Raw genomic sequence first — 24,035 nt, 5'->3', positions numbered from 1 at the left:
AAAACACTTCATTAACATCACACCAGAGGTCTCCAGGATCACATAACTCTTTCCTTTGAAGTTGTTCCTATGCAGTAGACCACTTCTGACAGTCTGAGGCATCATAAGACCACAGCAGTCAGATGACTGTTTTGATATTCACCCTGGTCAGGAGGCTGAGAACATGTTCCACACCACCCGGGTCTCCGTTCACTCTCAGTTTGCTTGATGACAGGGGCAGGAAGACAGAATTTCTTCTGAGCAAGCCTGATTTCAAAGGTACATAGGTAAGGCAAAGTGGTTTAGTCATGCTGGCCACATGACCCAGAAAGCTGTCTGCGGACAAACGCCGGCTCCCTCAACCTGAAAGCGAGATGAGCACCACACCTCTTGCTCAGGTTTGACTGGACTTAATCATCCTTACCATCTACTTCATAACTGTCAACACTGACAGGCAGCTGCTCTCTGGGGTTCCAGGGAAGGGTATTTCCCAGCCCTTTGTGGAGATGACAGGAATCAATCCTGAAACATCTTTATATATTCTGAGTAATATGTCAGGAGCTAAATACCAATGTCTTTAGAGTGGATTTCTTGAGGCAGGTGCTACACACTGATGTCAGATGCTGGCCCACAATTTGGTAAAGGGGATGAATTAGGCATCCTTAGCTGTGTAGTTCATGGGTAGGCAAACTAAGGCCCGGGGGCTGGATCCAGCCCAATCGCCTTCTCAATCCGGCCCACGGACAATTCAGGAATCAGCATGTTTTTACATGAGTAGAACGTGTCCCTTTATTTAAGATGCATTACTGGGTTAATGGGATGCGGGTGGCGCTGTGCATTAAAACCACAGAGCCTAGGACTTGCCGATCAGAGGGTCGGTGGTTCAAATCCCTGCAACAGGGTGAGCTCCTGTTGCTCGGTCCCTGCTCCTGCCAACCTAGCAGTTCAAAAGCACATCAAAGTGCAAGTAGATAAATAGGTACAGCTCCGGCGGGAAGGTAAACGGCATTTCCGTGCATTGCTCTGGTTCATCAGCAGCGGCTTAGTCATGCTGGCCACATGACCCGGAAGCTGTATGCCGGCTCCCTCGGCCAATAAAACGAGATGAGCGCCGCAACCCCAGAGTCGGCCACGACTGGACCTAATGGTCAGGGGTCCCTTTACCTTTACCTTACTGGGTTATTTGCGGGGCCTGCCTAGTGTTTTTACATGAGTAGCATGTGCTTTTATTTAAAATGCACCTCTGGGTTATTTGTGGGGCATAGGAATTCATTCATTTCCCTCCCCCCCATATAGTCCGGCCCCCCACAAGGTCTGAAGGACAGCGGCCCCCTGCTGAAAAAGTTTGCTGACCCCTGAGTTAGTTGATATAAATCAGGGATTCTGAAGTCGCCTGACACAGGGTGGGAAATGTGCCTGAATGGAGGACAGAGCGTATGTGAAAGCTAGCCTACTATTCAGTGGTAAAATTAGCATCATTTCCCTGCTAACATTTGCTTCTGGCCCCACCCACCCCTGGCAGGTGGCCCCTAGAAGCTTACCCAGATGGACATTAGGTACATAGGCCCCCATATAAGGTCACTTACCCCTGTATCGAAGGGAAGTTGTGAATTTTAAAGTTTACATTTATGCCCTTCAAAGCCCTGTTTACTTCAAACAGCACCTGCAGAAGTAAATATCAACCAGGGAGGTGGTGCTTTTCAGCAGAAAAACAGCACGGGACTACTAACCAGACCCAGATTCTAGATTAGGGCACTGTGAATGCTTCTCCTCCAAAATAACATACCCTTCCTTGAAAAAAAATGGATTAACAAAAGTCACATGTAACTCGATTTGCTCTTGGTTTGCCTTTGTTCATGTGAAAGTCACAGCAGATCACCCTGTTGCAAAACTGAGAGTTTCATCACAGCAACACATACTTTTTATTCCTGGCTCAGATAAAGCAGAAAATGCAGCTGTAATACACTGTGAAATCCATTCTGAGCATGAGCTAGCCAGTGCTTTAACTGATTAGGACTTGGAGCTGAAGAGAGAATGTATTTACCTCCCCATCCTTTTTTTAAAAAAGGGGAAATATGAGTAAGAGTCTGCTGTGCTGTGAGAACCATTTTACCACTTCAAAAGATATGCAAATCCCATTTGGCAGGCAAATATCTCCAACGCCAGACAGTTCCTTTGTTTATCATGAATATGTGCTTGAATGACCCCTAAGATGGTTATGGATATCTTAGCAAACTGATTCATTTTTTCATCAGATTCATAGATGAATTCTCAGTTTGTAATACAGTGGTACCTTGGTTTAAGAACAGCCCTGTTTACGAACTATTCAGTATATGAACTCCACAAAACCAGAAGTAGTGTTCCAGTTAGAGAACTTTACCTCGGTCTACGAATGGAAGCCAAACAGTGGAAGGGCACCGGCAGCGGGAGGCCTCATTAGGGAAAGCATGCCTCGGTTTAAGAATGGCTTTGGTATAAGAACGGACTTCTGGAACGGATTAAGTTCGTAAACTGAGGTACCATTGTACATATATAATTATATTTGCAAAGGAAGACACTACAGCTCAAAGTTCTAGCAAGGGGTTATCTATAAATAGGGGGCTGGGAGATTCCGGGATTCATTAATATAATATGCCAATCATTAATGGAAGGGGAAGGAAGAGGCATAATGTTGTGATAATGCGGGGAGGAAGCTACTGATCAAAACATAGTACAATAATTTAGTACATTGTTTTATGAGAAAATAAGGAACATTTGCTTGCTTTTCATAACCACCCCTGCTCCTTTCATGTGACATCCCTTTAAAAAAAAAAAAATATTTATTGCTTTTAAAGATTACAGAAAAAGAAGAAAAGAGAAAATTTAAAGACAAACAAAGAAAGAGGGGGGAAAAGTGAAAAAACACCACAATACAATACAGTATACAAATAATATAAACCCCAACCCAATCCCATTAAGCTAAACACATAAATAAATCTAAACAAAACAGTTTAAAATACATCTCTCCTTTTCCATATTCTATCCTTCATTTCCTTGTTTCCTCGACTTCCTCACATCTCCCTTTTTGTATTCCCATTCTTCTAATTATTTCAGCAAATCCTTTCCATCTTTCTCTGTTTTTTATCGTCTTGTAAATAACATATTTTTTAACCTTATTTCCCTTTAAAACTAAATTACTTATCTATTCTTAACTTCTTCTAACATTTCTACTAAATCCATATAATAACATTCCACGATTTTTCTAACAGTTATTAATTTTGCAAAATTTCTAAATATAGCTTTAGCTTCCCAATCTTCCTCCACCCTCTCCTCTCCCTGGTTTCGGATTCTGCCAGTCCTTTCTGTCAAATCCATATATTCCATCAACCTGGAGATCTTATGTCCGAGGCTCTTAATTCTTTTCCAAGTCCCTTCTGCGGATCTTCTTCATATTCTTTGATGCTCAGGAGCAAATCCCGGAAAAACTCCAACCAAACAGAACTTTTGTTCCTTCTGAACAGCTCAGCCAAATTTCCATACTTGAAACTAAGGTCCATAGGGTATTTCAGAACGTATTTCAGAATTCCTCCAAGTCCATAGGCCCCCACAGCTTCAAGCTCCTCCAGGCCCCAACCCATGTCCCAGATGTCAGTTAATCCCTGGATGAAGGGGTCTTTCCAACTTTCGTTCTTCAGTCCAAGCCAGGGTCCCATCCTCAAGCTCTGGTTTTTGCTAAAATCAATCATGCAGGGCCTCCATTTGTAATCCTCGATTTGCCTCTGTAGAACTGAGGATCCTTCTTGAGTTACTTTAAGTTTCACAACGGCATCTTTCTCCTTTTCCTCCACCATTTGTCTTGCCAAGATATTTTCCTGTACCAAGTCCATGTTGTTGCTTGCTTTTTGATTCAAGTTAGTCACTTTCTGTTCCCGGCTGTCAAGTTTGAAGATCATGTCATCTACATTTTTGTGCAGCTGTTCAAGTGAATGATTTATTTTGAATAATGCCCAATACCTTCTCCTATCAGCATTTTGAATAGTCCAAGGTCAATCTCTGATTCTCAGAAACTTTATCTTGCAGCTGGAGTTTACCCTGTTACACTCCTGTAACAGTTTCACATGCTCCCTCTAGAGGGAAGCAGTTTCAAATTGTATCAGTTCTTTCAGTCACAGAAACAGTTTCAATTTTCAGTTATTTTTCACCCTTTAATAAACTCAGATCAATGGAAACAGTATCTTTCTAATTTTAAGTATCTGTCAAATCCGTTCTGTCAGTGAACCTTCCCCAAACGTCATCAGGCAGACCGTCCCCAGGTTCAGAGCAGTGGTAGTTTACTTTTCCCACTCTCCTGCAGGTTCTCCCTAGGTCCACGGCTTCCTCGCTCTTCTCCTGCTTCCAAGGGGGGTTTGATATTTTTAACCAGTGGAATTTTAATCCTTTATCCAAAAACTTTCAGAGGCTTTAGTTTGTAACGCCTTTGCTTCAATCTATTTACAAAAACGGGAGGCGGACTTCCTGTTTAGAGCCTTCCCGCTACTTTGCCAAATTAGAATATTTGAAGATCCAAATTTTCCAGTCTACTCACTGGTAGTTGTTTAAAGTCCAATTGTCCACAGGAAAAAGTCAGCGCTCTCCGGCAACAGCAATGCGGCTTCACTCCGTGAAAGAAGCAGTCAATTCAAAGCACCGCGCCACTCACCCCACGTCGCTCCGGATCCCCAAAACAGGGTTTCCCCGCAAGTAGGGGAGGCGCAAGAGGTGCCAGCCGAATCCCAAGTTCACAGGCTTCTCCCGCCTGTGATTTCTGTGGGTCTCCGCCTTCGCCGTGGCGGTCAGACCCTGCTTTTCACGGAGCAAGTTCCTCCCAATCGCAGGAGCTCTGCCATTACCGGAGGCATCAACCCGGAAGTCCATGTGACATCCCTTTAAACTTACACTCCAAGTTTTGCTGTAAAGAAACTGATGGTTTCTAAAAACAAAAGAAACTGAGAATCTTCAGATGGGACTGGGAAAGATGTGTGTCTGAGACCTTGGAGAGCAGCTGCCAGGCAGAACAGAGCTAGATGGACCAATGGACTGGTTTGGTTTAAGGCAGCAGTGGGCCTAAGGAAGGGCCACATACTGTAGTTCAGTGGTAGAGCAACTGCTCTGAATGCAGAAGGTCCCAAGTTTAATCAGGGCTGACTCAAGACATTTTGGCACCTGTGGCAAATCACAAAATGATGCCCCCACCTCCTGCTAGGGAAGAAAGGATGAGTGAAGATCCACATAAGGAACAAAGGTGGGAGGAGACCAGCAGTGCCTCTTATTGAGGGTAATGCTGAGGAGATGGCAAATCCAATCTCCAAGGAGTGCATTTCAGCTATCGCTGCCACTATAGCAGCAGCAGCAGCAGGCAGGCAATGCATTCACTGGAGACCATATCTGCTGTCCCTGTGGATCTTGCAGCCCAAGGCACATTTCGCCTCACCTTTCCTCATGGGTGGGCAGGCCCTGACATCTTCAAGGAGGGTTTGGAAAGACTCCCTGCCTGAAATCCTGGATAGCTGCTGCCTGTCAGTATTGACAATACTGAACTAGATGGACCAATGGTCTGAGTTTGGTCACATCTGAACCATATATTTAAAGCAGTATGGCACCACTTTAAACAATCATGTCTTCCCTCAAAGACTTATGGGAGCTGTAGTTTGTTGCAAGTGCTGAGTGTTGTTAGGAGACCCCTATTCCTCTAACAGAGCTACAATTCCAAAAGTGGTTTAACAATTCATTCTTCTTCAGGGGAAACTCTGGGCACTGTACTTCTGTGAAGGAATAGGGGTCTCCTAACAATTCTCTAAGGGATGTGGGTGGCGCTGTGGGTTAAACCACAGAGTCTAGGGCTTGCCGATCAGAAGGTCAGCGGTTTGAATCCCCGTGACGGGGTGAGCTCCCGTTGCTCGGTCCCTGCTCCTGCCCACCTAGCAGTTCAAAAGCACGTCAAGTGCAAGTAGATAAATAGGTACCGCTCTGGCGGGAAGGTAAATGGCATTTCCATGCGCTGCTCTGGTTCGCCAGAAGCGGCTTAGTCATGCTGGCCACATGACCCGGAAGCTGTAAGCTGGCTCCCTCGGCCAGTAAAGTGAGATGAGCGCCGCAACCCCAGAGTCAGCCACAACTGGACCTAATGGTCAGGGGTCCCTTTACCTTTACCTTTAACAACTCTCTGCAACTCCCAGAATTCTATGGGCAAAGCTATGACTGTTTAACATGGTATCATAGTGTTTTAAATGTATGGTGCAGATGTGGCCTTGGTAGGAACCAGTTTCCTAGGTTTTATTTGTTTACATCATTATCTGCTGCTGTATCATAGAGATATATCACAGTGGTATACTACAATATAAAACCATAAAATAAAACAATAAAATCATAAAGAGTTATAACAAATTAAAAGCAAAAAAAGTAAAAAACATCAAATATTACATTTTTAATCAGTGAAGTTACTAACTGCAGGTGCTTATTATATTTTGGGGTTGTATAAAACCACGATGTGCATAACTTTTGTGGGTTTGTCTGTTTTTGTGTTTAGAGTGAGCTGACTGGGAGAGGTTAAGAGATGCTTTTTTTAAAAAAAAATCAATACAGGTTCATGAACTCCCATCACCTGCTTCCTGTATCAAGTGCAGATGTGCAGGTTTGAATGTTCATTGCAGATCTGACACCACAGATTCACAACACTCTCTGGAAGAACTTATTAGGCTAATAAGGCACAACACGCTTGCACTGCCTGATTATGCTTTAGGTTGTACCAAGCATGCTTTATTTGGTTGCTGCTACTGAATAATCAAATAAATAAATTTAAATAAGTTTGAAAAAATGAAAAGAAAGAGAGAAGAAAGAAGGACAGCTGGAAGGAACAAGGACCCAGGGCAGGCATTAGCAGTGAGGCCTTATCGGGACCTTGATTGTGGAATGAGAATGCTGGATGCTGACATTGGCTATCTATTGATGTATTCATACTTTACAGGCAACTCCTGTTCCTAAACTGTCTGTGATAGTCATAAGACATCTGGGTCCTCTGTTTATGAGTCAACTTGGCATTGCTCAGCAAGGTATAACAAAAGCCATCTGCCAACATTAGACATCTGTGTAGATATGCCAAACACTAAACCAATCTCTCTCTCCCACCCACCCTCTCTCTCTCTTTTTCCATGCACATAGGAATGAATATAGCAGTCTATGTATTCCTAAGTGTTTGCATTTCCACCAGCTGTCCAACTCTAATTTCTTGTCGTATTTCCTACATAAAACTCACAGTATCTAATTAGTATCTAAAAAAGCAAGAAAATCCTGTTTGAGGAAGCAGCAGACATAAAACAAGATTGGAGGGGGTGCATAATTTTTATAGCTTTGTGTGGCAGCCTCAAAATAAATGAGTTATGAATAGCACCTTCTTCCTCTGCACAGGAGCATAGGAAGCTGCCTTATACTGAGTCAGACCATGGTCCATCTGGGTCAGTATTGTCTACACAGGGTTCCAGGGATGGAACATCCCCAGCCCCACCTGGAGATGCTGGGGGTTCAACCTGAGGCCTGGCAGATGCTCTACCTCTGAGCTGTGGCCCCTCCCCTGCATCTGTGTTGTGCTTCCTTTCCGTTGGAAGAACACAATTTAAATGAAGAAACAGTTGTCGGAAATACAGGGCTTGAAAATATGGGCTTCCAAAACCAGCATGAGAGAGAAATGATTGGCAGGAGAACATTGGGATATTCCAGATGCAGTTGGCAACAACGTCAGAGTAGCTTTGTTTGCAGGGCTTCATAGGGGGACATGGCAGTAGAGATTAGGGAACATCTGTCAACAGTCCCCAGTGATGTGGGAGGAAAGAAAAGGAAGAGGAGGAGGTAAGTAAGGGGAGGGAGGAAGAGGAGAGGAGGAGGAGGAGGAGGAGGAGGAGGAGGAGGAGGAGGAGGAAGAAGAAGAAGAAGAAGAAGAAGAAGAAGAAGAAGAAGAAGAAGAAGAAGAAGAAGAAGAAGAGGGACAGAGTGGGAGAACATGATCCACATTTGATGGACTCACCAAAGTGCCACTGCCCCAAGGATTCACTTGGTTATTCTGCAGGAAGGTTCTGTCCCAGTAAATTCTCTCTGTGCATGGGTGAATAAGGCCACATTCAGACCATACATTTAAAGCACTATGATGCCACTTTAAACAGTCATGAATTATCCCAGAGAATTCTGGGAGCTGTAGTTTGATAAGGGTGCTGAGAGTAGTTAGAGGACCCCTATTCTCTGCACATAGCTACAGTTCCCTAAGTGACTTAACAATCCCACTTGCCAGAGACACCAACTTGGGCCCCAAGCTATGGGTGCCAAGCAGTCTGTGTCATGTCATATTGCGCATGCGCCTGCTGCTCAGCCTTTGCCCCTCCCGCTGCCACTCTCTGGCACCACTGCAGGGCCAGAGCTTCTGCCTCTACCATGGGGCCTCTGTTGGGGCCCGTCATATCTGCAGACGCACCATGGAAGCTTGTCTGCAACTGCAGCAGGCCACAACAGAGGCCCTACGGTAGAGGTAGAGATCCCTGGCTCCGTCACTGCTGCAGTGCCAGAGAGTCAGTGGCAAGATAGCAGGTGGTGGTGTTAGAGGCCGGGCACCCTCAGTGGCTCTGTCAGGGGAATGGGGGGGTGTCTCTTAACAACTCTCAGCTGCCTTAATAAACTAAAGTTCCTAGGATTCTTGGGGGAAGTCAAGACTGTTGAAAGTGGTATAATGCTTCCTTAAGTGTATGGTGCAGATGTGGCTTCAGGTGTGGGTATCTGATCCCAAGCCTGAGACCCCATCCACATTTCCCTCTGCAGTCTTATCTCTCCAAGCCTGGAGCATTAAATCCTTGGGTTTGGTGTGTGTGTGTGCATCTAACTTCACTATGGAGAGTCCCCTCCCTGGGGTTGAATTCCATTTTTATTGCAATTCTATTTACAGCCACTTAAGAAAGGAAGGAAGCAAGCGAGGAAGGAAGAATCCCCTGCCCCAAGTTCATTATCTGGAAAACATTGTTCTGATTGAGGAAATGAGAGGTAAGATACAAAAGGCCTGGACCAATGGATACAGAGGTTGCACTTGTTTGCACTAATCTGTATCTGGTAGCCTAAGCAACAGTACAGTCTTAGAAAATAGCTGCCTTCCTTGTGAGTTTATAAAGAAAACATACCCGCTTTTGCACACATGACATTCTAGGCTGACCACAAGCAGAGGAGTAGGAGTCCCAAACAGACAGCCTGTGTTCACTTTGAAAACAAGGCTGACTCAAGCTCTTTTGCTACCTAGCTGAGGGCGGGGAATTGAATTTGCATGTGTGTGTGTTCACATTCTTCATGACTTTTCTGATTTCACTCCCTATTTTCACTGATCCATCAAAGGTTTGCTATTAGGAAAACCAATAGTATTAAGGGAGAGGGGGTGCACGTTGCAGGAATGTGTCTGAGAGAGAAAAAGTGAGAGATGGACAAAAATGTATTTCAGTTCTCTTTGTTACTGTTTTTTTCCCATTCTTAAATTCTGTTATCCATATTTCTGCAGCAATTTCCCCTTATATAATGTGTTTTGTATGTTATTTGTGTGCATTTTTAATGCACACTTTACCCTACTATAGGCACATTACTTGGCTGGACAGCAGCATTGCAAAATTTGGAGGATTGCTGTATTTCAGTTTGCATATTTGCTTTGCAAAGTGCAAATTCTGTAGGCTCGCTTCTAAATGTGAACAGAATCAAAATAATTATCCCATCCTTACATGCAATGTTTTCTTTTCCTCTCTGAAATAACTGCAGTCTTCTGCTGCATACAAGTGAATGAAAAAAGTGCCAATTCACTTGGATGGAATTGTAGAATTGTAGAGTTGGAAGGAATCCAAGGGTCATCTAGTGCAGGAATCTCAGCTAAAGCATCCATGACAAATGGCCATACAACCTCTGCTTAAAAACCTCCAAGGAAGGAGAGTCCACAACAGCTCTTACTATCAGACAGTTTTTCTGTATGTTTAGTCAGAATCTCATTTCTTGTACAGTGGTACCTCAGGTCACAGACGCTTCAGGTTACAGACACTTCAGGGTACAGACTCTGCTAACCCAGAAATAGTACCTCAGGTTAAGAACTTTGCTTCAGGATGAGAACAGAAATCTTGTGCCGGCGGCACAGCAGCAGCAGGAAGCCCCATTAACTAAAGTGGTGCTTCAGGTTAAGAACAGTTTCAGGTTAAGAACGGGCCTCCGGAATGAATTAAGTTCTTAACCCGAGGTACCACTGTAACTTGAAGCCATTGGTTTGAGTCCTACCCTCCAGATCAGGAGAAAAAACACTTCTTAGATTTGAAAGCCCTTAAGATATTTGAAGATGGCCATCATATCTCCTCTCAGTCTCTTCTTTTCCAGGCTAAACATACCCAGCTCCTTCAACCGTTCCTCATAAGGCTTGGTTTCCAGACCTGTGATCATCTTGGTTGCCCTCCTCTGCACACGTTCCAGCTTGTCAACATCCTTCTTAAATTGTGGTGCCCAAAATTGGACACAGTATTCCAGGTGTGGTCTGACCAAGGCAGAATAGAGTGCTACTATTTCTTCCCTTTATCTGGACACTATACTTCTGTTGATGCAGCATAGATTAGCGTTAGCTTTCTTTGCTGCAGCATTGCACTGTTGATTCATGTTAAGCTTGTGGTCCACCAAGACCCCTCGATCCTCTTCACACGTACTGCTAATAAGCCAGGTGTCCCCCATCTTATATTTGTGTATCTGGTTCTTCCTGCCTAAGTGCAGAACCTTACATTTGTCCCTATTGAAATTCATTTTGTTAGTTAAGGCCTGGTTCTCCAATCTGTTAAGGTCATTTTGAATTCTGATTCTGTCTTCTACAGCATTAGTTACCCCTCTCAGTGCTGCAATCAGGAAAACTCCTATGGGGTGAGAAGGCACAAATCCCCTTCCCCAGTCTATTTGCATTTACAGTGTTACCTCAAGTCACAGATGCTTCAGGTTACAGACACTTCAGGTTACAGACTCCGCTAACCTAGAAATAGTACTTCAGGTTAAGAACTTTGCTTCAGGATGAGAACAGAAATCGTGCGGCGCCAGTGCAGTGGCAGCAGGAGGCCCCATTAGCTAAAGTGGTACGTCAGGTTAAGAACAGTTTCAGGTTAAGAACGGGCCTCCGGAATGAATTAAGTTCTTAACCTGAGGTACCACTGTATTCCCAAGATTTCAGAAAGGGAATCTGTTTCCACGGAGGCTTCTCCCAATTTGCCCAGGACCTTTTGAAATCAACTCAGCCCCTTGGGTTGGGCTGGTCTTGGTTTAACCGTTAGGATGGAAAGACATATTATTGAAGGAACCCCACCCCACCAAAAATAGGAAATGCAGAATGGGAAATGAATTACACTGAAGTCTGTCATTTTGATTCCATTAGGGCTTAGGCCCTTGGTACCAGTAAAGTAATTTTGTTGAATGTCGTCTGAAACAGGGTGGGCAGAAAGTAGATGCGCATCTGCTGGTAGACCTTTGGGTGGGTTTCTGATCCCCAATTGTCTAACAACAGGAAACACTGGATAGCTCAGGTGGTAGAGCATGAGACTCTTAATCTCAGGGTCCTGGGTTTGAGCCTCATGTTGGGTGAAAGATTCCTGCACTGGAGGTGGTTGGACTAGATGACCCTCATGGTCCCTTCTAATTCCACCGTTCTGTGATTCTGTGGTGTCCATACACACCCAAAATAGGTTTCTGAAAAATAATGCTTTTGGGGAAGCCAGCAGCCAGCAAATGCAGGCACTGTCTCACCAGCCTCAGCCTGCTCTCAGTCAGCCCCCACTGGCCTGTCTTCTTTCTAAAAACCAGTACAGTGGTACCTCGGGTTACATACACTTCAGATTACATACGCTTCAGGTTACAGACTCCGCTAACCCAGAAATAGTACCTCGGGTTATGAACTTTGCTTCAGGATGAAAACAGAAGTCGTGCGGCGGCGGTGCAGCAGCAGGAGGAGGCCCCTTTAGCTAAAGTGGTACCTCAGGTTAAGAACAGTTTCAGGTTAAGAACGGACCTCTGGAACAAATTAAGTTCTTAACCCGAGGTACCACTGTACAGGGATGGCTTTGCATTGGCTCTGATGCCACCTGCTGTTGGGTTTCCCTGCCTTCCATCCTGCCAGTTGCATTGGTCACCAGCTGCCACTGCCAGGAGTGGGGTGACAGAACTTGCATGTTTCGTTCTGGTGCTGATCTGTTCCTAGGCTGGGAACATGCTCAGAGGTTCCTTGTTGCTTATTTCTTAGCAGCTGCGCTTCCTAAGTTGCACCTGGCTGTGGTTTGCGGACCTCAGGTTTCCAGTAAAAGGAGAGAGAAAGAATGGGGGGAGGGGGGGTATCTTGCCCATCGTGGCGCTAAAACCACCCCGTCTCGTCTAGTATCGTGTCCTTTTGCCTCGACCTGCTTTTCGCTTTTTAAAAACAGGAATTTAGCTACAGGCAATTGCTACGGTGTATGCTGCCATCTTGTGGCTACCAGGAGAAAAGCAGAAGAAGAAGAATTTAGTGGGTGAGGTTATTTTAAAAAAAAGGACCATGTTCACACTCCAAAATAGGCACCCAACTTCTGGACAAAGAAACCCCGATTTCTTTACCGCCCTTTGATTGCCTGAACCAGCACAGATTGCTGGTTAGTATGCATCATGCACTCTGCAATTACTAATCGTGGAGAGAGACAAAAATAGGCAACGACGCTCTGTCCTCATAACTAGCGATGGAGAAGGAATTTCTCAGGATTCCCATTTTAGTGCAGACCTTCCTCATTTGCACTTCCCAAATATGTGTCCAGAAATCAATGCAGCTATCCTTGCAAATCTCTGCTGTGTGCATTTTGCGATGCAGCTCGCTCGTTCTCTCTTTTTAAAAAGGGCCAAAGTGCCCACAATAAGGAAAACTGGGCAGAAAATGCACATACGGGATTAGCGAAAATAACTTTGAAATGCATTATATTTGGGAAAGTTCCTTGCAAAAAAAAATATCAAAAATCTGTGTGTGTATTGTTGATGTACTGCGTTGACTTTTTCTTGTCTGTGCCATATAGGCAGCAGCAGAGTGGGTGGCAGAATGCAAGTCCCCACCCCCCAAAGCAAGGAATTTGCCTCCTCACTTGCTCCCATCCCATTTCTGAATTCCTGTCATTAACATATACTGTTGTTTTTCTCGGAAATATCCTTTGCCCCTTCTGTGCCACCCCTCTGACTTTTTCCCCTGGTGTCATCAATGCTGTACTATATTGATTGCCGATTCTAAAGCTAGCTGTCCACGTTCTTCTGCTTCTCTGGCACATGCCCACACTTCCACTCTTGCCAAATCAGTTCGATCTTAGCTTCTGGGATTTGTGGTGGCAGCTGAGCAGAACCCAAGCCTGGAGCTGTTCCCCTCCCCTCCCACCTTCATCTTAACTTTCTAGCCCTCTAGGGAGAGCATTGTTGCATTCAGGTCTTCCTTTGGGACTTGCCACAGGTATCTGGCTGACCACAGGTTGCTGGGCTGGATGGGTCATTGGCTTAATGCACTCCCCCTCCCAAAGAAACCACATTTAAAAATGCCTAGCATAAAAACCCCTGGATCTATTTACCTGTGATTTGGCAGGTTACTTGCCTACAAGAACCTCTATGATGTATGTCATTTTCTTTCTACTTCTTAAAATTGTTATAGTAGATTAATAACATCCATCTTCCAGTTGTCTATCTGCCTGGTTCAGATAGATCAGTGCCTCCCAAACTTCCCCAGCTGTATAATAATAATAATAATAATAATAATAATAATAATAATAATAATTTCATGCTCTACCAACTGAACTATACATGTTGCTTTTGTCCACATTGCTTAAAATTTTTGAGTCTAATAGAACCAGTTTGATTTGCAAGACTCAAATTTTTAATTTTTTGTTGCACATATTTCAACAACCCCAAAGTTTGAGTGTCAGTAGCACAATGTTGTAAGGACGCAGGTGGCGCTGTGGTCTAAACCACAGAGCCTAGGGCTTGCCGATCAGAAGGTCAGCAGTTCGAAAGATCAGGCAGGCTTTCTCCCAGGAAGACACTTATCTGACAATGTGAGAAATATAATAGACATTATGGAGCTATTAGAAGCTAATATTAATACTAAGGCAGTATTAATATTTGTGGACGCGGAGAAAGCCTTTGACAATATCTCTTGGAGTTTTATGAAGAAGAATCTTGAAGGGATGGGGGTAGGCCAAGGTTTTGAGAATGGTATAGGTGCAATTTACTCTGAACAAAAAGCAAAATTAATTGTAAATAATGTGGTTACTGAAGAATTTGCTATTGAAAAAGGGACACGACAGGGGTGCCCAATGTCCCCATTACTTTTTATATCTGTCTTGGAGGTTTTATTAAGCATGATCAGAGGGGACCAGCTGGTTAAAGGGATCCAGGTCGGAGCTAAACAATATAAACTGAGAGCCTTCGCAGATGACCTAGTACTAACTTTACAAGAGCCAGACACTAGTACAAAAAGAGTTTTAGAGCTAATACAAGTATTTGGTCAAGTAGCAGGTTTTAAGCTGAATAAACAGAAAATGAAAGTATTGGAGAAAAATCTAACAGTTGCTGAAAGAGAGAGGTTTCATAGTGAAACTGGATTAATGGTAGCAAAGAAAGTGAAATACCTGGGGATTAATTTGACATCTAAGAACGTGAACTTATTTAAAGACAATTATGAGAAATGTTGGACAGAAGTTAAGAAAGATCTAGAAATATGGTCAAATTTGAGACTTTCCTTGTTAGGCTGAATTGCTGTTATTAAGATGAATGTTTTGCCGAGAATGTTGTTTTTATTTCAAACATTGCAGATTGTGGACAAGATGGACTGTTTCAAGAGGTGGCAGAAAGACATATCTAGATTTGTCTGGCAGGGCAAAAAGCCCAGAATAAAATTTAAGATATTAACTGATGCAAAAGAAAGAGGGGGGTTTGCCCTGCCAGACTTAAAACTGTATTATGAATCAGCGGCTTTTTGCTGGCTGAAAAACTGGCTACTTCTTGAGAACACAGACATTTTGGATCTGGAAGGGTTTAATAATAGGTTTGGTTGGCATGCATATATATGGTATGACAAGGTAAAAATTCACAAAGGTTTCAAAAACCATATTGTTAGGAAAGCACTATATAATGTTTGGATTCGGTATAAAGATCTGTTGGAAAACAAAACCCCTAGGTGGTTGTCACCAATGGAAGCTAAGGAAGTGAAAAAACTTAATATGGAATCTAAATGGCCAAAATATTGGGAAATTATAGAACAAGAGGAGGGAAAAGTGAAATTACAGAGTTATGAGAAATTGAAGTCTAAAGTAAGAGACTGGCTTCATATGAAGTATTTAAACAGGACAGGAAAATTGGCTTTCAGGTGGAGAGATCAAAATTAGAAACAGAATTGTTGGAACCCAATACTAAGAATTTGTCAAGAATGTACAACTTGCTGTTGAAATGGAATACACAGGATGAGACGGTTAAATCAGCTATGATTAAATGGGCACAAGACATTGGTCATGACATTATGTTTGCTGACTGGGAACAGTTATGGACCACCGGTATAAAGTTTACGGCATGTAATGCTTTAAGAGAGAATATTATGAAAATGATTTATAGGTGGTACATGACCCCAGTCAAGCTTGCAAAAATCTATCATTTGCCCAATAATAAATGTTGGAAATGTAATGAAACTGAAGGTACTTTCTATCACCTTTGGTGGACGTGCCCAAGGATCAAGGTCTTCTGGGAAATGATCTATAATGAAATTAAGAAGGTACTTAAGTGTACCTTTCATAAGAAACCAGAGGCCTTTCTCCTGGGCATGGTAGGCCAATTGGTGTCAAGGAAAGATAGGACGTTCTTTATGTATGCTACAACAGCAGCAAGAGTTCTTTTAGCAAAGTATTGGAAGACACAAGAACTACCCACGCAAAGTATTGGAAGACACAAGAACTACCCACGCTGGAAGAGTGGCAGACGAAGGTGATAGACTATATGGGACTGGCTGAGATGACTGGCAGAATCCGCGACCAAGGAAAAGAGACGGTGGAAGAAGATTGGAAGAAATTTAAAGTTTATCTTAAGAACTGTTGTAAAATTAATGAGTGCTAAAATGTCATGGGTAATGTAAAACAGAATTGTAGTGACAAATAATTGGGTAAGAGAAAAAGGATTAAAGAAAGGGAATTATAAGTAATTGAAATTAGGGGTTGCTGGAAAAGTTTAGAACAGGGATGCAGAAAAGGGAGGTATGGGGAAGTCATTGAAATAAGGTTTAAGAAAAAGAGGTTATGAAATTATACGTGTTTATATGTTTGTTTGTTTATGTATTGTCAGTTGTATTGTGTTTTAATATATGTTGGAAAATTAATAAAAATTTATTAAAAAAAAACAAAAAAAAAAACAGAAGGTCAGCAGTTCGAATCCCCACAACGAGGTGAGCTCCTGTTGTTCAGTCCCTGCTCCTGCCAACCTAGCAGTTCGAAAGCACGTCAAAGTGCAAGTAGATAAATAGGTACCGCTCCGGCAGGAAGGTAAACGGCGTTTCCGCGCGCTGCTCTGGTTTGCCAGAAGCAGCTTAGCCATGCTGGCCACATGACCCGGAAGCTGTACGCCGGCTCCCTCGGCCAATAAAGCGAGATGAGCGCCGCAACCCCAGAGTCGGTTATGACTGGACCTAATGGTCAGGGCTCCCTTTACCTTTACCTAGCACAGTGTTGCAAAGGTGTGGTGATCTGTCATGGAACAATCCCATCAATGAAGAAAACGGTGAGTACTCAGACCTCAGTGCTTGCTGCAAAGGGGTCTCCATAACAGTTCAAGCTTCAGGGCCCCAAACATGTAGGTTCCCCCACTGCATATGATGTAGGCATGCCCTGTCATGTCTTCTTTCTGGTCAGAAATTATTGTTTGCATTAAAACATTGTTTTGGATAAATCCTTGATATTTGTGGGTGTTCACAAATGCTTAAATCACATTCCTGTGGTGTTTGGGCTAACAGATGGCCAACAAAATGGTAGCAGATGAGCCCAATGATGGCAAAAAGATGTGCATTGCAAGGCTAGAGGGACAAATACCTGCTATTCAGTGTTCTGAGGACATCATTCCCCAAAAGAAGATGCAAAAATCTGCATGGGAGTTGTGACATCCTTTATATATGTTTCTGTTTATAAGGTGACAATTACCACCCATGCAGAGTCTTAAAATAAATCTCTTTCAGACTCATCGAGAATGAAGCTTTGCCTGTTTTGTCTCCAATACGCTTCCAGAAAAGAAAAGAAAAGAAAAGAAAAGAAGGATGTTAACCCAAAAATATTTTTCACATTTTAATTTCCCCTCCCTAAGTTTCATATAATAATTTATAAATGTAACCAACCATGCCACCATTCATGTAGCATTGCTTCTGTTTTAGGTTGATTTCTCAGTCCATATTTTCTTAGGAGAATTTGCAGTGCATACCTTGTTTGAAAATATCCAGATCTTAGAGGAAAGCGGGAGTACATTTGTGTGAGTGTGTGTGTGTGTGTGTGTTTCTGGTGATGCAAGCACTTTTGGCTGTGCAATGGAACTTCCCCTCCCTTTCCTCTCCCCAGTTGCCCCCTAAATCTGCTCTGGGAGGTTGGGGAGAAAACCCACAATAGATATAAGGGGCTTATGGGGAGGTTGCAGGAAGAAGAGGGAGGGAAGTTCTGTCCCTTACTTCTTAAGAAAGCTAAGTTGTATTACAGGAAATAACATGTTGGATAGGAAAGAGCCTAGTTCTAGCTAACTAGGATGAAGATGCAGAGAGCCGTGCTTGGTCTTTCATCTCTGCAGAAGAGAGGCAAAGGAAAAAGTCTATTGGGGGGTGGGGGTGGGCAGGAGCAAAGAAGAAGCAGAAATAGGAAGTAAGATTGGCAACCCTGAGACTATCAGTCTAGCACCTGAGGAAATGTTAGCACAGGTTAGGTCAGAAAGACAGGGACATTCCGAGGTGGGGATGGGGGTATGACAAAATGGCGACCCCTGATCGGCGGCACCCCCCGGGGCACACGCCATGCCCCCTGAGATGCACACCACTCCGGGTACCAGAGCAGGTTGCTTCGCCTCTGCAGAAAGATAGTCTAGGAAGTGTTAGTTGGGAAAGAAACATTAGGTATAAAAAGAGAATTTCCTGGATGATTAAGACCCAGGTTTGGAGCAAGTTCTCTTTGGTGAGAGAACCACAGCAGAGATTTAAATTCACAAAATATATGGCAAACTATAAAATGAAAATAGAGGCTGGTAGACCTATAAAATATCTTCTTCTAAGTTGCTTCCAAGATTCTCCTCTTTCCCTAGCATAGAAAAAACCCTCACACATTTGGTTAGTTAAAAATGATTTACTTACAAACTCCTCAAAAGTCAGAATCATGCGTTTCCATACAGCAGTCAGAAAACACGGGGACCAGAACTTAGGTTAGTTCCAAAGTGGTGTAAATTTCCAAATCATAGGACCATAAAGATGGCTTTGTAGGAAAAGCCATCTGGTCTGAGCTTGGAGCAACCACCTCAGACCTCTTTATAGAGGTTCACATGGTAGAATGAGGCAACAATATGCTGGACTTCCTCCCAAGATGAGGGGAAGTCACCTAGCTAAGCCTGGCAGGACAGCTTACTCTATGACATTAATGCCCTCATGCATTAAGTAAACTTAAGCATGTTGGTTATATGAGGCTGGTTATCCCACAGGAAACACAGTGTTACATCTTCCAATTTACTTCCTTCCCTTGCAAACCCATCAGTCTTCAATACAAGCTGAGTTTCATCCCAATACTTCTGAAAGCCTAAGCAAACCTCTCTTGTTCGTGCAAATTTTCATACAAATTGCCTGCAAAACAGTAGATGAGATTAAATGAACCTTTTTAAAGAAAAAAAGGACTGCTTAAAACAAAAAATGAAAAGGGATTGGAAGCAGCAGCAGCAGCAGCAGCAGCTGGGGTGGGGGGAGTCAAGACAGTGAAATTTCTCCCAATATGTTTAGGAGTTGTTTAAAACCAAAATATTAAAAGCTCAGCTGAAATGTATACTGCTGATCAAAGGCCAAGAGCAAGGGTGGGGAACATTTTTGGCCTAGTGGGCCAGATCTTTATGGTGGGACTGGTGGGCCAGATCTCCTGGAGAGCCAGAACCACCCACTTATCAATAATCTGTAGTAACTAGTCTGTAGGGCTAGTCTGCACTTTTACATAGTTTACATGACATCAATGCAACTGGAATAAGTTTAATATAAAATATATCCCGCATGAACTATCTGTGACCCTGTTACAAGCTCCTATCTCAGATACGACCGTGAAAGAACAGCTAACATCCTGACCCTAATAGTTGCAGAAAAGATCAGAGCAGTTATCTTTGTGTTTTCCAGAGATAGTTTTCAGCCTCTTGAGCAGGAAGCAGATGTCTCTCACACATAATGAACATCTCTTTAAAGGTAAAATTATGATTCATGGACTGTGAAGATTATGATTCATGGACTGTAAAAATAAATCCATGGTCTTCCCAAAATTAAAGCCCTCTTCACTTTAAACATATCTCACAAGAGTACACTAGAAGCAGCAAACAGCAGTTCAAAGGACTTGGTGTCATGTTATCCAACTCACTGAGGAATTCCCCCTCCCCTCTCTATAAAAGTTAGCGTCAAAGTATATCATAACACCAGGTTTTCAATAGTTAGTTAGCTCACAGCTCCAACAGGACCACCTCTTTGCTCCTCAACAATCTGAAAGGTCAACCCTATACTTTTCTGAACCAAGGACCAAAGGAATGGGTGAGAGACTCTGTTGCCTTGCTGCCTTTGTGGGAAAACTCCAGTTATCCTTCTGAAAGATCCATCTGCAAGATTCATAATCTTAGAAGGTTCAACAAGCATTAAAATGTCATCCAGAGCACTATACAAATGCAGTATCTATACTTCTGTGTTGCTTTGGGGGTTTACTTTTTTCTTTCTGTTATTGCAGATGGCCTGCAGCTGTGTTCTACACAAAGCTCTCATGCAACCGTTATCTTTTCATCATATCCATCCACACTTGGGTGTGTGCTCTCTGGCCACACTTCTATGGCTTCCTAAAACATTGGTTTCATCTACTGATTGCTTCATGCTACTTCCTAACCACTCAATGGAGCTATGATGAAAGAGTGTTTTTGCAATATTTTCTCTGTTGTTATAAGCTTATGAAAGTGAAAAGGCCGGATTGCTCAGCAAGTAGAAGTAGTAGAAGAAGGCATCTCTGAGCACCTTAATGACTACAAATCCTGATGGTTACCTCAAGGATCAGTCTTCCTCTGATTAGCCCTTGGTGGAGACAGGGATGTGAGAATCAGCCAGTTTCAGTTTCTTTCACGTCAGCTTGGGGTTTTTTTTTAAAAAAATCCTCATGAATCTCCCCCCTGATATACACATTTTTGTGTGCAATCTTGCCTGTTATGCACAGTTTTGCAAATGAATTTCCCCAATACAATGCAGTTTTGTAGGTTGCATCACTGATATATGCGTTTTTATGCACATGTTATCCTGGTATATTTATTTTGGATGCATTGCTTGACTGGAGAACTGCATTGCAATATTCAGAAAAGTGTAAATTTCAAAGGATGGCTGTGTTTCGGTTCACAAATTGTTTTGAAAAATGAGAAATAGGTAGGTTGGTCTTTAAGTGCAACCTGAATCAAACTGCTACTCCATCTCTAGCTGGAGAACCTGAAAGGGAGAGAACTCATGCTCATGTCCTTATCGCTGGCTTCCCATTGAGGAATTTGGTGGGCCACTATGAGAACAAGTTGCTGGACTTAGGTAGACCTTTGGCCCGATTCAGCAGGGCAAGGTCTACTTATGTTATTTTCATTTAGATAGACAATTAGTTAAGTCACAATCCAGAGGCATATATTGGGTAAATCCAAAGTGTGAAAGAATTGTTAAAAGTTTGTGAAACGTATCTGCAATGACTGAGTTTCACAAGGAACACTTGCAGCACAATCTGATGCTGTGTCTAAGGGGACTTACTCCCAGGTAAGGGTGCTTAGGACTGTAACCTTAGACAATGAGCAATAGTTGAGCCCCTAACTCTAATAAATAAATGAAACAGCTGTAAAATTAATCAGGGCAAGGCAGTTCCCTGCAGGTTAAAAAATGACAATGCAACAGCCTTTTACATAGAATAACAACTAATAAGCCAAAGTGTTGGTGCTTGTTGAAAACTATCCACTTTGCAAAAACAGAACTAATTATTTAAGGCGCCAACCTAAGGTAGGAACAGAAACCAAAAGTGGTAGAATTACATCATCCAAAACTCTGCAAGGCAGAAGTGGGAACAGAGAAATGCTACTGAGTTCTTCCATCCCATATTAATTTCCCCTCCCAATACTACTGCATTTTAAAAACTATTTCCATTCCAAAAAGGAAGAGGGAGACCAGCTCCTCTGTGCTGTGTCTGCACTTCCCTTGCTGTAACGTAGGAGGAAGGGCCACAGCTAGGTTCTAGAGCATCTGCTTTGAACGCAGAACGTCCCAGGTTCAATCTCAAGCATCTTCAGGTAGGGCCGAGAAAAGACTTCTACCTGAAATCCTAAAGAGCTGCTGCCACTCAGTGTGGACAATACTGAACCAGATGGATGAATGGTGCTTCTAGGAAGCCACCGATGTTTCTAATAGATTCTGTTATTTGCATTTAGCGGGGGAAACTTGATGGGAACTGAGGAGGAAGAGCTCATGTATATGAAAGATTCCATTCTGCATATAAACTGTCAAACCATCACCCAGTCAACTGTGCACATGTAGTCCCCATGAGACATTGCCAAAAAAGCCTGAAAATGAATGCCACAAAGGTTTAACAGATGACAAAGTGCAAAGCTAGATGACTCATCCTATGCTAGAGAACATTCATTCAGTTAAGAATATTTAAGAAAAACTGGCATCATCTAAGGGAACTCTACCAGACCTAGGAAGCTGCTACCTACTGAATTAGACCATTGGTCTATCTACCTCAGTTGTCTACTCTAGGGTAGGGAAGCCTCAGGCCCAGGGGCCAAATGCAATCCTCCAAGTTTCTCAATCTGGCCCTTAGGACTTTCCCCACATTGCACCCCTACCCAGCCACACCTCCTATCCACAGGCAGTCCCTGTCACTAGTCTTACTTCACAATTCTTTGAGTATTTTGACAGGCTGGAATGTGCCTTTGAATTCCGATAAAGATTTTTGCTTGCCTGAATGGCAGAAAAGAAGAGAGGAGGGTGTGTGTATTGAAACACATACCCTCCAACACTTTGAAGCCAAAATCTGGGACACAACCTTCCTGGATGCCATCTTCCCATTTATTTATTTTTGTTGAGAGCACAACAGTCATTTTGGTTGCCATGATCTTGTGCAATTTTATGCTGCAGTTCCCCACGACCCAAATGCAAAATTGCACTGTGAAATCACGCGAGACCAAGGCAACCAAAATGGCCACCATTCCCTTGTGATAAAAAATGGGATGTCCTCCCCCCCCCAGGTATGAAAACAAATTAATATCCTCTTGAGACAAGGTGCCTGAGAGGGTGGTGGTGGTCTAGCTTCAGGCATCCTTGGCAGAGACTGAATACTTAGATCTGTTTCAGCCTCACTTCAGACCCAGTCATGACGCTGAAACATTTGATGGGAGGGAGATGGGGGGGGCAGTATGACCCTCCTGTTTTTCTTGACATTCTGGCAACTTTTGATACCATTGACCATTGCATGTTTCTGGAGCTACTGAAGGAGGTTGGTTTGGGGGCAGGTTGTGGGTGGAGTCAGCACTCACTCCCTGTGCACCAGCAATACAAGGAGCAACAAAACATGTTTGGATCTGGATGGGGAGGTGGCAGAACTTTCAAATATCTCCCTGGCTGCGCAGAGTGAGTGAGCTAATAGGAGACAGCTGGGAAAAGAGTGAGTGCCCAGGTGGGCACCTTTGTATTATCAAGGTCCCTTTCTCTACCCTCCTGAAATATACTTGGAGTCGAGTGTGGATTTCATGCTCTTTATTCAGCTCATAGTAGTGAGGAATCAAAGTGTCCCCAAACTGTCTGCTTTTTACACAATGGGCCCCACGTGATTGGCTAATTCCGGGATTCTCCTGTACGCCAATCAGGTTGTGGATTCACTTCCACCTGGAGCTGGATTGGGTGGCTCCTGCGGACCAATCAGACTGCTGCATTCTGGATCCTATTCAACTCAGTACATAACACTTCCCCTTCCATTCTTCCTCCCATGCAGGATTCTTTCTTCCTCAACACAGTCATACAAAGTTTTGTGGGCACTAAGCTTAGACCTCTTTGGACTATTTTGGATTCCACTTCCTTCTACCCACTAAAGTTTTACTTCCCAATATATATTTTTGGTACTTGTGCACATCTCTGTGATACGTCAAATCTGCTCATGCCTTCCTCTTGCGTGTTGCTATTTTGACTACAGCAGCGGCAGTTAAATAATTTAATCAGAATTAGGATATACATTGATTCCTACTGAAATTATTTGCCCACACTAATAGTAGCACATTGAACATGGCTTGGAAACAAATGGCCTGGTAACAAGCAAGCAAGTGCAGATCTCTGAGCATAGGTAACATGCTTACACTGATGGGATCTTATTCCTGCCAACAACCTTGCTGCAGCATTCTGCACTAACTACGGTTTCTGGATCAAGCCCCACACAGAGTACATTACAGTAATCCAGCCTAGATATCATCAATATCATGGTGTGTGCATGCACAAATGAGACTGTGCAATAGAAGAGAATACAAGAAGGTGCAGGAGGTAGCCATGGGGGCTGCACACAAGGAGAGGAGAGGCAAGGACATGGGGGTGAAGGTGAAAACGGGTTCAGAGTGGGGCTGCAGAACAGAAGAGAGAAGTGGCTTCGGAAATGGGGTTGGGAAAGTGGAAAGCAAGCTTAGTAGCTGCATGGGGTGGGAAGGGAAACTCTGGGGGTTAACGTGGGGGAATGGCAGGGGGTGAGTGGAGCAAGCAAGGGTGCAATGGGTTGTTTGGAAAAAAATAA

The 24,035-nt window shown here is 43.3% G+C and overlaps 2 long non-coding RNA genes across 2 annotated transcripts in view; both read left to right on the top strand.

Annotated features, from left to right (window-relative positions):
- LOC310754412 overlaps positions 1-24,035 on the top strand; it is a 156,154-nt gene that overhangs the window by 91,245 nt on the left and 40,874 nt on the right. The window lies entirely within an intron of this gene.
- Positions 8,892-17,303, top strand: LOC310754421. Its single transcript, XR_014543823.1, has 2 exons — positions 8,892-9,015; positions 17,228-17,303. It is a non-coding gene; the product is annotated as an uncharacterized lncRNA (long non-coding RNA).

The sequence above is a fragment of the Podarcis filfolensis genome, assembly GCF_964270895.1.
Source record: "Podarcis filfolensis genome assembly, chromosome: Z".
Taxonomy (NCBI): Eukaryota; Metazoa; Chordata; class Lepidosauria; order Squamata; family Lacertidae; genus Podarcis; species Podarcis filfolensis.
This window is presented reverse-complemented; position numbering and strand designations above follow the sequence as displayed.